General features: G+C 40.9%; 1 pseudogene; it reads right to left on the bottom strand.

Moving 5' to 3' along the window:
- The window catches only part of LOC129867187 (phospholipid-transporting ATPase IA-like), a 152,555-nt pseudogene that overhangs the window by 66,929 nt on the left and 70,042 nt on the right, over positions 1-15,584 (bottom strand).

The following is a 15,584-nucleotide window of genomic DNA, read 5'->3' as shown; positions in this document are numbered from 1 at the left end:
AGGCCGAGACAATGATTCCAAATATATTCAAATTACTAGGTGAGTATGGTGCTACATTAGGCTGTAACATTTACGTTGGTAAAACTATTGCAATGATGACATTTGGTGATGCACCCTCAAGTATCAAAGACAACTATGCATTTAAGTGGACTGATACAAGCATGCGTTACTTGGGTGATAATATTACGTCAGTCTAAATGCTTTGAACTACCCACCTGTGATTAGTAAAATCACTGAAGTTCTAGACCCTCCCTATATCTCTAGCAAGTCAGGTTGCTTCAGTGAAAATGAATGTCTTACCAAGACTGCTTTATCTGTTTTCAATGCTTCCTGTTTAAAAATCCTGCTAAATGTGTCATGGCTTGAAATTGAGAGTCAATATTGTGATATGTCTTTACATTGACTTCTCTTCATAGTAGATTTTTATTGACAGGATTAAACAAAACCCAATTATTACTCCAACATTGAAGACATGGAGGAAGGTTCAACGCCAATATAAACTGAGTAATGACATGTCTAGACACTCACCTATATTCCACAACCCAGCCTTTCTTCCTACTACTATGGCCCAAGGATTTAGGGAATGGGAAGAGAAAGGGCTTTGTAGAGATATTACAACAATATCCTTAACACGCAAATATTATCTTTAGATAATCTTAGGAACTCATGGCCGGTTGAATTACAGGTGCAGATATCAGAGGAGAGCTGGGGGAATATATGGAAAACACTAAATAAAGCCACTACAAGTAACCGAACAAGGGAGTTTCAATTCAAAATGAAAAAAGGAATATGCTCTACATGGTACTTTGTAAAGGCACTTTATCACATATATTTTGGCAATGTCTGAAAATCCAGTCTTTTTGATCTGAAATTCTAAATTTTATACAGTACTTCACAGATATTATTATTCAACCAGACCCATCTCCTTCTAGGTGTTGTTCGTGTGAATTACACTCCAATCATCTCCACTTAAATTGATAGATTATCTTTTAGCAGCAGCAAGGAAATGTGTAACAAAATGCCGGAAAAATGAACATGCACCCTCAAAAGATATGTGGTTAGGTCTATGCAGGGAACTTGCTAACATGGAGAGAATTACATCAATTTTGTAACATAGACAGCATAGGAATGAAGGTGTCTGGTCAGAGATCCTGGTCTTATTCTGTAATTTTAGTTTTTTGTGTTTGTTTGTTGTTTTTCTGTGGCTTTATCCAAATTGTATTCTTATTCAGACTCTTAAAATATTTGCTCTATAAAATGTACTCTGACCCTTCTTTACTATTTTCGCCGAAACTGACGTACCCAAATCTAACTGCCTGTAGTGCAGGACCTGAAGCAAGGATATTCATATTCTTGATACCATTTGAACGGAAACACTTTGAAGTTTGTGGAAATGTGATATTAATGTAGGAGAATATAACACATTCGATCTTGTAAAAGATAATACGAAGAAAAAAAAGATTTTTTTTTCTTCTTCACCCCATCATCTTTGCAAGAGAAAGGTCAATATATGACTTAGGAATATAGGCGCAATTTATATTTTGGCCACTAGATGGCAGCAGTGCACGGGCAACGTTTTAGACTGATCCAATGAACCATTGCATTTATGTTACAAATGTTGTATCAAAACTGCCCAAATGTGCCTAATTGGTTTATTAATATATTTTCAAGTTCATAACTGTGCACTCTCCTCAAACAATAGCATGGTATTCTTTCAATGTAATAGCTACTGTAAATTGGACAGTGCAGTTAGATGAACAAGAATTTAAGCTTTCTGCCAATATCAGATATGTCTATGTCCTGGGAGATTTTCTTGTTACTTACAACTTCATGCTAATCACATTAGCCTACGTTAGCTCACCGATCCTGCAGAGGTTTTAACATGTGAATGTAATTACGCTCCTTTGTAAAGACAGCAAAGATATGTTGTGTATGTATGGTACATGTTCTTTATGCGCTCTTGAATAAAAATGAAGGAAAAAAACAAACATCTAGCAATGTATTGGAGATGTGAGACAGGATATGTGTTTAACTTTTCTTCACGCTCCTCTATAGAACAACTTGTCAGATGGTGCATTGAAGACTGATGTATTCCTGTCCTGACTTTTTATAATACCATTGCAGAGATACATAAAAGCCCCCCCAAAAACAGCATATGTCAGGCAAAAAGAGGCCTTATTGTCTGAACATTTTCCGGGTGAGATTTTCTGCTCGTGTGAGAAACAGTCTGGCCGTCTCTGTGTTATTGTGTGGACAGACAGTGGCACTGAACAGACCCTCTCTGTTGGATCGGCCATGGCTGTTGAAGGGACATCAGGGTTGCTGTGTTGTGCCATGGCCAGGCTGCAAACATTTCCTTGCTTCATTTAACTGCATTATGAAGGCCTGAATTGCTACAAATTCTCGGTTTGGACACGCCCAATTCCCAATCCACCAGCCCTTCCCATTCAATCGAACGAGCGAATGCACGAAAATGTTCCCAAAACAAATGTCTGTTACCCGCACACCCCTCCTGCACACCCCTCCCGCACACCCCATTCCCTTGGGCAAGGAGAGAGAAGCAAGTGTGTGTATGCGCTCTCCTAAACCATACACCCCACCCCCATCCCCCCTACTACCCCGCCCACCCATTCCAGCTCCTGCTCTTCCCTCCATCAGGTGCATTCTACCGTGATGTTGTTTTTTAAAGGGGATGCCGCTGGTGGTCAACTACGTTTTTTCTCAGACACACACACAAGGTAATCACCTCAATTGAAGAACATGGAGCAGGTTAAACCTGTGGTGTGGCCGACATCGTGGTAATGAGTGGCTAGCCTGTAGTGTTGCACGGTATACCAAAATTTCAAAAACCCCCAGTTTGGTACTAGAATTGTTGTTATGTTCGGTACTTCTGTCAAAATGTGTCTCACGTGATTGAGATCATCAAGTCTGTTTATCAGCGCAGCCCCTTTACAGTGCGAAGAGCCTGCTCCACTTACTCATTTATTGCTAAAGCTGTCTGGGATCCATTAGCTCCCCAGTCCCCACTCATGCTGCACAGAAGTTACCACACTTCAATAATGCAACTAAATACAGTTTGAAGGCCATTTTGGCTCAGCATTGTCGGGGTTAGGGGAGGGTTTGGGCGGCAGGGATTTCCTTGTCCCATCGTGCTCTAGCGACTCCTTGTGGCGGTCCGGGCACCTGCAAGCTGACTTCGGTCGCCAGCTGGATGGTGTTTCCTCCAACACATTGGTGCGGCTGGCTTCTGGGTTAAGCGAGCAGTGTTTTCACCTAGTCATCTCAGGGATTCAAACCAACAACCTTTCGATTACTGGTCCAACACTCTTAAGCGCTAGGCCACCTGCTGTTCATAAATGTTTCTTAAACAGACAGCGTACACTTTTATGAAATAAAATATTACTTTATGCAAATGTTGTTAATCAGTACAATAAGTACATATGTTCTCTTTGCAGTCAGCAATAAAATAAGTCCTAAAAGGGAGGGATTATTTGTCATCTGTATCCCCATGAAATCAGCTAAAACAAGCTAAATTACTCAATGCATGCTCACGCTCCTATTGAATAATATGCATTCACCTGTATTGTGAACAGACCTAGGCTACATCTGGATTTATCCAGTTTATCAATAGAGATTTATCATTCAAATAAATTACTACCATTGTGTTGTTTTGTAGTTAGATTGATAAAAAAAGGTAAAATTGATTGTATGATTGTATAATTGATTCAGTTAATGCGTACATGGCTGTCTCTAAAAAATTGGGTAATGATATTGAATGTAATGATATTGAACTCAAAAGATACCCAACGATTGAATAGACCGTTAGCGGAATTAGCTGTCTAGATCAAGTGCCATTCTGTGATGTTTTGGTATCAAGTATCGTGACGGTATCGAGTATTGTATCGAAGTCCAAATTCTGGTATCGTGACAACACTACTAGCCTGGGGTCAAAGTGCTGAATTAATTAAGGGCCGGCTCAATGAGGGACTCCGGGCTGATATATTGTTGTGCTAAGTTTAAAAAGAAGCCCATTCAGAGCATGCTGTAACGGCTTATGCGTGAGTGTTTTGGCCTGGTCCTTCGGGTCCCGCTAGCGCCCCTCTCTAACTCTCTTGAGAGACAGATGCATTGATTTGCTCATTAGGAGAAGGACCAGGCAGGGTCTTTTTTCCCCCTCTCTCTTCATTGAGTGTCACTCAGCAGAGGGGTGTGGCTGGCCTCTCTCCCCCAGTGCACATTCTGAAAAACAGAGCAGGGGGAAACGGAGGGAGAGGGAAGAAGGGAATGCGACCCGCCAATAAAGAAGCTCCCGTTGCATATTCATCAGCAGAATAAAAAAATCTGCGACACCGTCCCACAGATGCGTAGGCCTCAGTGTGGGAGGAAGGGGGTGGAGGAGGGAGAGAGGAGTGACATTTTGTCCTCAACAAAATGACAGTACTCTTTGCTCCTGAAAAAAATGCAAACGATGTCCTTATCCTGCTTCAAAAAAGTAGGCAAAGGAGAAAGAGAGAGGGATGAAGAAAGAGGAGCTAGTAAATATGCTGGAAAGAGAAGGGCACCCAGTGTTACCATACTGAATGGGGCCCTGAGTGGTGGTTATGTTCACAGTGTGGCACCAGTTGGCAGGCTGTGCTCAGCTTAGCACTAGGCCCACGTCTCTCGGTCTCCAGGTGTTATCCAGGCTTTCTGAGCCTCTAGTAATAACCTCATACATGCCACTTGTCAATCAGCTTCTCCGGGGCCGCTTGACAATACGTCAATCAAGCGAAGTCGTGCCCAGCTGGACCAAATATTTGAATTAGGTCGTTATGGCAACATCATTGAAAAGGTCTCTCAGTTTAAATGTGGCAAATCCTTCCATTTTGTCCAATTGTTATTTTTTGTTTGTTTAGCATTGCAAGATTATAGACAAAGGAAATAAAGTATGACTGCTGTGTTAAATATCATTTGGCATTTGTGTGTAATATATAACTGTTTTCAGTATCTTCTGCTCCCTCATATTCCCCCGAAATTTTCTGACCATCATGATCTCCCTCCAACTATACCTCACAAAGTTATGAAAACGTTAAGTTCTGTGAAGTTTGAATGTTCCTTCTGAATGAGTGCCCTGTCATAAAAAGACAGATCATTAACTGAGTGAGAGAGAGACTAACAGGCCATGAGAACTGACTGAGGCATTGCATGGCAGCCCAACCTGTTGCTCCAACAGACAGTTTGGTGTCCGCCTCACTTCCTGACTCTCAATTAACCTCCATCCATCCAGGCTCCCAGCAAAATAGCAATTATATCACAGCTGCTGATTCCACCACCAAAGAAGAGCGAGCTGCATCTACACTCGCATTCCCTACAATGACCTTGGAAAGACCCTTTCAAACAACCAAAGGCAAATGCTAGACAGAGGAGAGAACAAAACAAGCCAGGCCAGAACAGGCCAGGCCAGGCTATAGAGCAGTCCCAGTCATGGTATTTTGTTTCTAATGCACACTGTAACAGACAATGTTCTCAGAAAAATGTGAACATTCCCTTTTACTTCTTTTCTCCCTGTTTCTTCTGGTAGGACATGGCATGGGAGAGGAGAAGGAAAAACATGTGTGCACAGAAGTAAACCTATTACAGAAACAAATGTAGCTTTGAGCTCTCTCCTGGGTTGCTAGTGTCTTGGATGTCAAGCCCTTACAAACAGGGGTGTTTGATACTTTACAAAGCAGCAAAAACAGTGAAGAAATCCCCTATTATGTACTTGAATCACGATTTTCAGGGAATAACAAAAGGTGTGCTGGGAAGGGACTCGCCTTGCGGACAGAACTGTAGACTGTGCATGCTGAGAGAGACAGCGTCCTTTCAAAAGGGAATTGACATGTTTGAAAGAGGGCTTGTGGCTGGACACAAAGAGAAGCAAAATAAGGTGGGAGAAGAACTCAGAAAGGAAAACTTTGTAATGAGCGTGCTTTGCTCAGAGTATCCAGACCGCCACCAGACAAGTCTATTCTTAATTATATGAAGGAAAGAGAGAGGTTCATATGGCCTGGTGTGTGATGAGGACCTCTGGCCTTTCGCCATCATGTCAAAAGTTTTGCCAACTGTTTCAGTGTTTCCCAGTGGGTGCAACAAGATTACCGCGAAAGCTAAGACAACTACATGAACGGCATCAGCGTTTACATTAAAAGGTCTCATTTCTAGTGTTTGCCTTCGGCACCGTTGGCCCTTGATCGCAATTTGAATTACATTTTTGTTTTGTCATTTACATTTGGTACCTTATCTTACACCTAAATGCTTTGTTGGAAATCCAAGCTGTACTTTTGCATTTGCACTGAGTCAAAGAGAAATGATGAATGAGACACTAAAATCACAATGATCTATGCGTCTATTGTGCCCTATGAAAATGAAAGGATTGCCTGTTGCCGTGTCAACAAAGGCAGTTTATTACCATTAAAAGGGTTAAAAGGCCAGCATCCCAGAGTCGCCTCTTCACTGTTGAAGTTGAGACTGGTGTTTTGCGGGTACTATTTAATGAAGCTGCCAGTTGAGGACTTGTGAGGCGTCTGTGTCCCAAACTAGACACTCTAATGTACTTGTCCTCTTGCTCAGTTGTGCACCGGGGCCTCCCACTCCTCTTTCTATTCTGGTTGGAGCCAGTTTGCGCTGTTCTGTGAATGGAGTAGTACACAGCGTTGTACGAGATCTTCAGTTTCTTGGCAATTTCTAGCATGGAATAGCCTTCATTTCTCAGAACAAGAATAGACTGACGCGTTTCGGAAGAAAGGTCTTTGTTTTTGGCCATTTTGAGCCTGTAATCGAACCCACAAATGCTGATGCTCCAGATACTTAACTAGTCTAAAGAAGGCTAGTTGTATTGCTTCTTTAATCAGAACAACAGTTGTCAGCTGTGCTAACATAATTGCAAAAGGGTTTGCAAATGATCAATTAGCCTTTTAAAATTATAAACATGGATTAGCTAAAACAACGTGCCATTGGAACACAGGAGTGATGGTTGCTGATAATGGGCCTCGGTACGCATATGTAGATATTCCATTCAAAATCATTAGTCACAAATAGTCATTTACAACATTAACAATGTCAACACTGTATTTCTGATGAAGTTGATGTTATTTTAATGTACAAAAATTTGGTTTTCTTTCAAAAACAAAGACATTTCTAAGTGACCCCAAACTTTTGAGCGGTAGTATATGTATGTATATTATTTTACTGCTCTAGGGAAGTAATTATTGTTTGGATAACCTATTATTATGTATTGATTTTTTTTATAGATTTTTTTTCACTCTTTATCCGATGCTCAATGCAAAGAACACCAGAAGAAGAATGATCATTTAATTACCATAGTGAATTACTGTAATATTTGTTTATGTGTCAAATAATCCCATAAGGGATGGGTTGTCAATTGGAGATTTGACACTAAAATAAAATTTCACTCATTCATTCATTTATTCATGCAACAATTTCAAAGGTTTTACTGAGTTACAGTTCATAGAAGGAAATCAGTCAATTGAAATAAATAAATTGGGCCCTACTCTAGGAATTTTTAGACCCTAATCTATAGAATTTTTCTGCAGGTGAAGAAGCCGGATGTGGAGGTCCTGGGCTGGTGTGGTTACACGTGGTCTGCGGTTGTGAGGCCATTAGGATGTACAGCCAAATTGTTATGGTGGAAAAATTAAGATTAAATTAAATTATCTGGCAACAGCTCAGGTGGACATTCCTGCAGTCATTATGCCAATTGCATGTTCCCTCAAATCTTGAGACATCTGTTGTATCGTCTCTCGTCGGTAGGCATGGACCAAAGCGCAGCGTGTTAAGTGTTCATTATATTTTATTTCTCAGAAACACTCAAACAAAATAACAAAGTGAAAAACCGAAACAGTTCTGTCAGGTGCAGACACTAAACAGAAACAAACTATCCACAAAACCCAAAGGAAAAGGACAACTTATATATGATCCCCAATCAGAGACAACGATAGACAGCTGCCTCTGATTGGGAACCACACAAACATAGAAATAAAGAAACTAGAATGCCCACCCTAGTCACACCCTGGCCTAACCAAAATAGAGAATAAAAGCCTCTCCATTGCCAGAGCGTGGCATCTGTGGCATTGTGTTGTGTTATAAAACTGCACATTTTAGAGTGGCCTTTTATTGTCCCCAGCATAATGTGCACCTGTGTAATGATCATGCTGTTTAACCTGTTGAGGCTGGGGGCGCTGTTGTCACTATTTATGGTAATCTTGTAATTTTTGAAACGGCTTCCTACAAAACTCTTGATCGTACAATATGCATATTATTATTATTATTGGATAGAAAACAGTCTATAGTTTCTATAGGAGTTGAAATTTTGTCTCTAAGTGGAACAGAACCCATTCTACAGCAATTTCCCTGACATGGAGTCAGATTTCAGAAATGTTGGCCCCTGATCTGGAGTCAGTTAAAAGGCCACTGTTATTGCTATGAGTATACGGACACTGCTTACGTCTTCCCCTGGATGCCTTTACGTGATGACGATTTGAATGGGGTCGATTGCGCGTTCACAGGCACTACAAATTAAAAAACCCTGTAGCTAGTCACTCTTTTGGAGCTGCGTCATGCGCCTGGAGGACACCGACCCGCACCTGTTCCAAGCATTAGTGTTGGGAGTAATCTTTCTCCGGTCATGTTAAGACTCGTTATAGGAGTTAAAAACATCATAAGGTAGTTAATTTAAAGCGTTTTATAGCAATTTATATCCGTTTAGTGCGATTTTGGGACATTTATTTCTGAAACGCTGTGAATCGCTGGGCACGCTTCCAGTTCATTCTGAACGCAGTTGGCATTTCCACATGGCAAGAGGACAGCTTTCCACCAAAAGACGATTAGACCCAAGAAAGGATCCTTTGCCCAAGATACTGATGGAAGAACAGCTCAAAGTAGGACATTTTTATTATGATAAATCGTGTTTCTGTCGAAAAATGTTAGTGGCTTAGGACGCCATGTTTTTTGACGTAGCTTCGCTTGGCGCAAACTGTATTGAAAAGTAAGGATAATTTAAAAAATGTAATTCCGCGATTGTATTAAGAATTAAATTGTCTATCAATCGCTGTCCACCCTATATTTTTTAGTCACGTTTATGAGTATTTATGTATACGAGTAGATCACTGTCTAATATGGCGCACGGACATTTTCTCACCAGCTGGGCTACTTTCCCCATTGTCTAACCATGATTTTGGTGGCTAAATATGCACATTTTCGAACAAACTGTATATGCATGTTGTAATGTGATGTTACAGGGGTGTCATCTGAAGAATTCTGAGAAGGTTAGTGAAAAAAATAATATATTTTGGCGATGTTGACGTTATCGCTCACTTTGGCTAGAATTAATGCTGGGGTAATGTTTGCACCTGTGCTATGCTAATATAACGATTTATTGTGTTTTCGCTGTAAGACACTTAGAAAATCTGAAATATTGTCTGTATTCACAGGATCTGTGTCTTTCGATTAGTGTATGCTGTGTATTTTTACGAAATGTTTGATGATTAGTAAGTAGGTAAACACGTTGCTCTATGTAGTTATTCTAGTCCATTTGTGACGGTGGGTGCAATTGTAACCTATGCCATCTACCTGAAATATGCACATTTTTCTAACAAAACCTATCCCATACCATAAATATGTTATCAGACTGTCATCTGATGAGTTTTTATCTTGGTTAGGGGCTATAAATATCTTAGTTTAGCCGAATTAGTGATAGCTACTGGTGTTGGTGGACAAATAAAAGATGGTGGATTATGCTAATGTGTTTTTAGGTAATAGATGTACATCTTTACATATTGTGTCTTCCCTGTAAAACATTTTAAAAATCGGACATGTTGGCTGGATTCACAAGATCTGTGTCTTTCATTAGCTGTATTGGACTTTAATGTGTGAAAGTTAAATATTTTTAAGAAATATTTTTTTTGAATTTCGCGGCTCTGCCTTTTCAGTGGGGGGGGGGGGGGAGTGCCGCTAGCGGCACCCTCATCCTAGACAGGTTAATCAGCTTCTTGATATGTCACACTTGTCAGGTGAAAGGATTATCTTGGCATAGGATAATGCACAACATTTGAGAGAAACATGTTTTTTGTGCATATGGAACATTTCTCTGATCTTTTAATTCAGCTCATGAAAAATGGGACCTACACTTTATATTTTTGTTCAGTATAGATAGCACCTTTTTTTCTCAGAGTGTAGATAGACACAGACATACAGATAGACACAGACATAGTAATCCTTGAGGTTACGCCAAGATTTCCCGTAGCACATTCACCAAAACGAGGATGAGGAGTTCACAGGTGAAGTGTCTCAGAAAAAGAGCGGGGGGAAGAAAATGTAATCTTTAAGTGCTCAGATTTCCTGTACGGGTTATGTCGCTTACAGCGTGCAACCCTTCGGTCTCTGTAATGCGCCAGGAGCATTTAGTCAGTGGTGGTGGTGACATTCTCATGACATCAGGATGATCTTCATTGATCTTGAATAGTTGGGCCCAGAAGCCCCTTGACCAATCCTCCAGTGAGCACACAGTGATGACTTACTCAGGGGGGAGAGGGGAGCATCTAATTCACCATGTCTGCATCACTGGCGCTTGAGGGCAGACGTTTACAGCCAAAGGAATGCCAGTCAGAAGAGAGGGGGGTAACTGTTGTTGAAAAACTGTTGTTGAAAAAAGTATTGGATGATGAAAATTGGGATGATCCGAGAGGCCTTAAAGGACAATTCCACCCAAAAACTATCTTTTGGTATTTGTTTCATTCGTCCATTGTTGACATAGTCCCAAAATGTTTTGCATGTCATACAATCAAGTTAACTTCTACCGCTTCTCTCTCCCGGATCCGGGATCCTCCTCATCAAAAAAGCTGACTAGAATAGCCTAGCCTAACTCGACAGGGATAAGATATATTACTTTCAAAATACAGAAATACAGCTGGTATGATGCATTTTGCAAACTGGCTGTATTCCTGTATTTTTAAAGTTCTATATCTTGAAAGCTTGTCAGGTCACTCTTGGTCTTAGCTCTGAAGCTGCAATTAGCACAAGACCTGGCTTCTGTTAAATGGCATCACTGGCCACGGAGGCCAAGAAGCTACACACTGAGTGGAGCAGAATTCCTACCATCTATACTACAGTTTTCAAAGAAACTGGTGTTGGATTCTTGACGACTGGCTTCCAGTAAAGCTGAATATACACGGATTCTGTTACATATCATATCATGTTTTACATATCTGTATATAGACTTGGACACATTGGCAAACTAGCGTATAGGGCATATGCCTTAGTCATAAAAACATTTTAAAAAATTCCCTTTACTTCAACTTGTTAATGTCATGTGGAAAATCTAAGTTTTTTTTATGCCAATCGAGGTTACTGCCTTACCACTGCCATGGGAACCCTACGGGAGACATCGAAGGTTGTTGGTGTTGAGGGCTGCATGACTTACCTCGATGATGTACAGGACAATGTTCTTGTAGAAGCAGTACAGGATACACTTGGCGACGCGGTTGTAATTCCAGGCACCGTGAACCAGCAATAGATTCTTCAATTATTTGAACTACGTGGGAGGGAAGGGAGGAGAAAGGCCAAGATAAATGAATAACCCAAAAGTTGTAACACAGGCATGATAAAGTTTGTACACAGAGTGTTCTTGGGCAACCCAGGACCAGGGCTGTCCCTCGAGGAAAAAATGCTTTTGAGAGAAACTCTTGGATTAAATAAAGAAACAATCTTATCGTCGTTTGACAGCAGGAAACTGAAGGGCCAGAGGGCAGACGAGAACAAAGGTCTTCACGGACAAATTCCAGGCATTTTTTTGTCATAGTTTGGGGGTTAGTTTTGCCTTAAGTTGTTGAAAAGGGGAGAGCCAGAAAAGGGGTATGCTCTCCCAGGGCTCGACATAATAGTTTAATGGGTTTCCTCTGCGTACACATCACTGACAAACTGAAATGGTCCACTCATACAGACAGTGTGGTGAAGAAGGCGCAACAGCGCCTCTTCAACCTCAGGAGGCTGAAGAAATTTTGCTTGGCCCCTAAAACCCTCACAAACCTTTACAGATGCACAATCGAGAGCATCCTGTTGGGCTGTATCACCGCCTGGTACGGCAACTGCACAGCCCGCAACCGCAGGGCACTCCAGAGGGTGGTGCGGTCTGCCCAATGCATCACCAGGGACAAACTACCTGACCTCTAGGACACCTACAGCACCCGATGTCACAGGAAGGCCAAAAATATAATCAAGGATAACAACCACCCGAGCCACTGCCTGTTCACCCCACTCTCATCCAGAAGGCGATGTCAGTACAGGTGCATAAAAGCTGGGGCCGAGAGACTGAAAAACAGCATCTATCTCAAGTCCATCAGACTGTTAAATAGCCATCACTAGCACAGAGACTTGAAATCACTGGCCGCTTTAATAATGTTTACATATCTTGCATTATTCATCTCATATGTATATACTGTATTCTATACTATTCTAATGTATCTTATGCCGCTCTGACATTGCTCGCCCATATATTTATATATTCCTAATTGTTAGATATTACTTGTTAGATATTACTACACTGTCGGAGCTAGAAACACAAGCATTTCGCTACACCCACACTAACATCTACTAAACACGTGTATGTGACCAATAAAATTTGATTCTTTGATAATCCTACTATTTGGGGCATGTCGTGGACGTCATAATCATGTAATCACTTGTTGATAACATTGATTAGATTGAGCAGGTTGCAACTGTTTAGTCTTGATTACTAAAAAGCTTAGCTTTTACAAACAATGATATCTCATCCCGTTTTCCAGTATGGCGACAAAAGGACCTCTATTGAGTTCTATGTAACTTCTAAGTAATTTACTTCTATGTAATGTACATGCCTTTATGAAGTCAAACGCCAATGTAGAATTGTGATTATTTGAAGGGCCAAATCATATTTCAGAGAAACAGCAGGGAGGAGACGGTATAATTTGAAAATTCAAATGTTTGAGGGAATTCTGGGATTAAACGGCCTGTATTCCCACAGCAGTGAGCTGATGACGGATGGACAGCAGAGGCGCCTGGGCCCTGAACCTTTCCTCAGACTTCATTCAACTGATCTCAAAACGGTTTCACTGTGCTCTATGTAGAGCTCAATCACATAGCATTATACTTTATTGCTGCAATCCAGCTGTAAGAATATTTTGAAGATAAATACACAACGCAGAGTTTGAGAGGATGAGAGTACTACACTAAATATAGTACTAATGGGCAATAGTGAATTGTAAATAGGAGTTGGGTTTCAGTTCAACATCTGTTAGGATCTGTGGAATGTCACTCCTGAACTCAGAGCTATGTGGGCCACATTTTCATTGGTCTGTACAATGAGTCTGGAGTGGGATACTTGTTATTTGGCCATTGGCCAAGTTGTACTGTAAAGACTTCTAATTGGTCAACCCCAGGCGAGAGTAGAGGGGTTATAAGTGGAATCCTGTCCTTTGTTCTGGGGGAAAGCTGAGGACAGGGAGGAGACTGAACATCTGACTCCCAGCATAACATCTTGATTTGTCCTCTCTGAATAAACATTTTCTCTCCCTGATTTGCTTTGGAGTTTGTGTTATTGAAGAATAACAAAATGCTAACACTTGGTGAATTGATTAATTGGTCTGAACAACAACAACAACAACTTATCAACTGTGTGTTTATCCAGAGAAAGAGAGAAGGCTGTGCGCAACCCACTTCGGGAGTCAACTCTTGAAAAGGTTGGAGTCCTTACTCTATGGAAAGGTTGGAGTCCTTACTCTATGAAAAGGTTGGAGTCCTTACTCTATGGAAAGGTTGGAGTCCTTACTCTATGGAAAGATTGGAGTCCTTACTCTATGGAAAGGTTGGAGGCCTTACTCTATGGAAAGGTTGGAGGCATTACTCTATGGAAAGGTTGGAGTCCTTACTCTATGGAAAGGTTGGAGGCCTCTGTTTTTGTGAAACCTTCTTGTTGTATAGAAGTGAGTTGTTAGTTGACAAGCAGTTTTTTGGGGTGAAACCTTGTTGCATAGAAGTGAATTGCTAGTTGAGTAGCAATTTTTACACATGTGGTTAATGTAAGCCTTGTAATCATTCAACAAGCTTTGAGTGAACATAAGTTATGGGTAGCCAGGCCCTACAGAAACAATGTGTTCTAGAAGAGGTTTGAGTCCTTAAAAAGTGCTATGTAGAGAGATATATATTTTTTTTTTTGAGGGGGGGGTTAATAAATATATAAACATAGAGAAATATATTATACAACTTTTGATGTTAATTTAATGCCATTGTTAAATGAGAGGGAGGATCAGCTCCTCCAGATGTGAGCATGAAACTCACTGTCTATAACCATTTCAAAGTAGTGGAGGAGACACGGGTGAAAAAGTCAGACGTGACTCCCACCTGTGGCCTCTCTGTTCCCTCTCCCACTGAATTGGGCAAGGCAGATCAGGTTTCAAGCAACTGGTCAGCACTGCTTGGTTTTGACTCATTAGATTCTGACAGCAGTGACGAACAATGGTTTAGGACAACCAGAACACAGGCTGTAAAAGGAAGTGAAGACACACTTCTAGAGTTAGTGATCACACATAAATCAGCATCTCCGAAACAGATGGATGAATGGTCGAAAGCTTTTAAGCATCCACGAGACGTGGTTATCAGAGTTGTGCAGGTTCCCGAAAGAAAACAACAACATTATTTGTTCAGTAAAAAGAAACCTGGTGTATGTTATTATTGCGGGATTTCTGGTCACTGGCAAGGAGAATGTTGGAAAAGAAAACTTGATTTTTTTGAGAAGTGGCAAGGAGAAGAAGGGTCTAAGGGAAAATGGAATCAAGACAACAGCCACAATACACAATGCTGATGCAGAAATTTAAGAAGCTCTCTCCAGCACAGCAGCAGTTTGCTAAATGCTGTGGAGGTAAACTAACAGACCCACTCTTACGTCCCATCTCAGCTGGTGTACATATGAAATCGGTTGGAATATATGTGAACATGATGGTTAAGAACTTTGCAGTAGATTTTTAGGTAAATACGGGTGCTGAAGTCACTGTATTACCCATATCTTATGCAAAACGTACATGTCCTCAGTACACGGGCAAGAAGATGAGAGCAACTGGCGTGGGGAGGGAAGACATATGAACCAGACCAAACCATTATCAATTTCTATTGGTCCAATGAAGATTGATGGACGAATCTCCAGTTCAGAACTGGAATCTATAGTTCAGAACCATGCTATTTGGACAACAAAGAAAAATTTGTGTGGAAATTTGGATATGGAACCAGTGTGCTTGACAGGCACATTATATTTATTAAGAAAAGCAGACGTTCACGTTATGAGTGACACAATGTTTAACTGTTGCATACAACTCTCTAATGGGGAATAACTCCCGAGGGGGGACATGACGTAGTGGCGTAGTGGGTGAAGGTAAAAAAAATATGTGATGGTAAAGAAATTGGCGACAGACACATTAGGGCCAAAACGGGAAGGTCCTTATCAAGTTTTGCTCATAACGACGTCAGCAGTAAATGTTCAGGGAAAATCACGATGGATACATGTCATTCATTGCAAGGTT

Source organism: Salvelinus fontinalis, chromosome 2 (genome assembly GCF_029448725.1).
Source record: "Salvelinus fontinalis isolate EN_2023a chromosome 2, ASM2944872v1, whole genome shotgun sequence".
Taxonomy (NCBI): Eukaryota; Metazoa; Chordata; class Actinopteri; order Salmoniformes; family Salmonidae; genus Salvelinus; species Salvelinus fontinalis.
The sequence above is the reverse complement of the archived record's forward strand: the minus strand, read 5'-3'. Positions and strand labels throughout refer to the sequence as shown.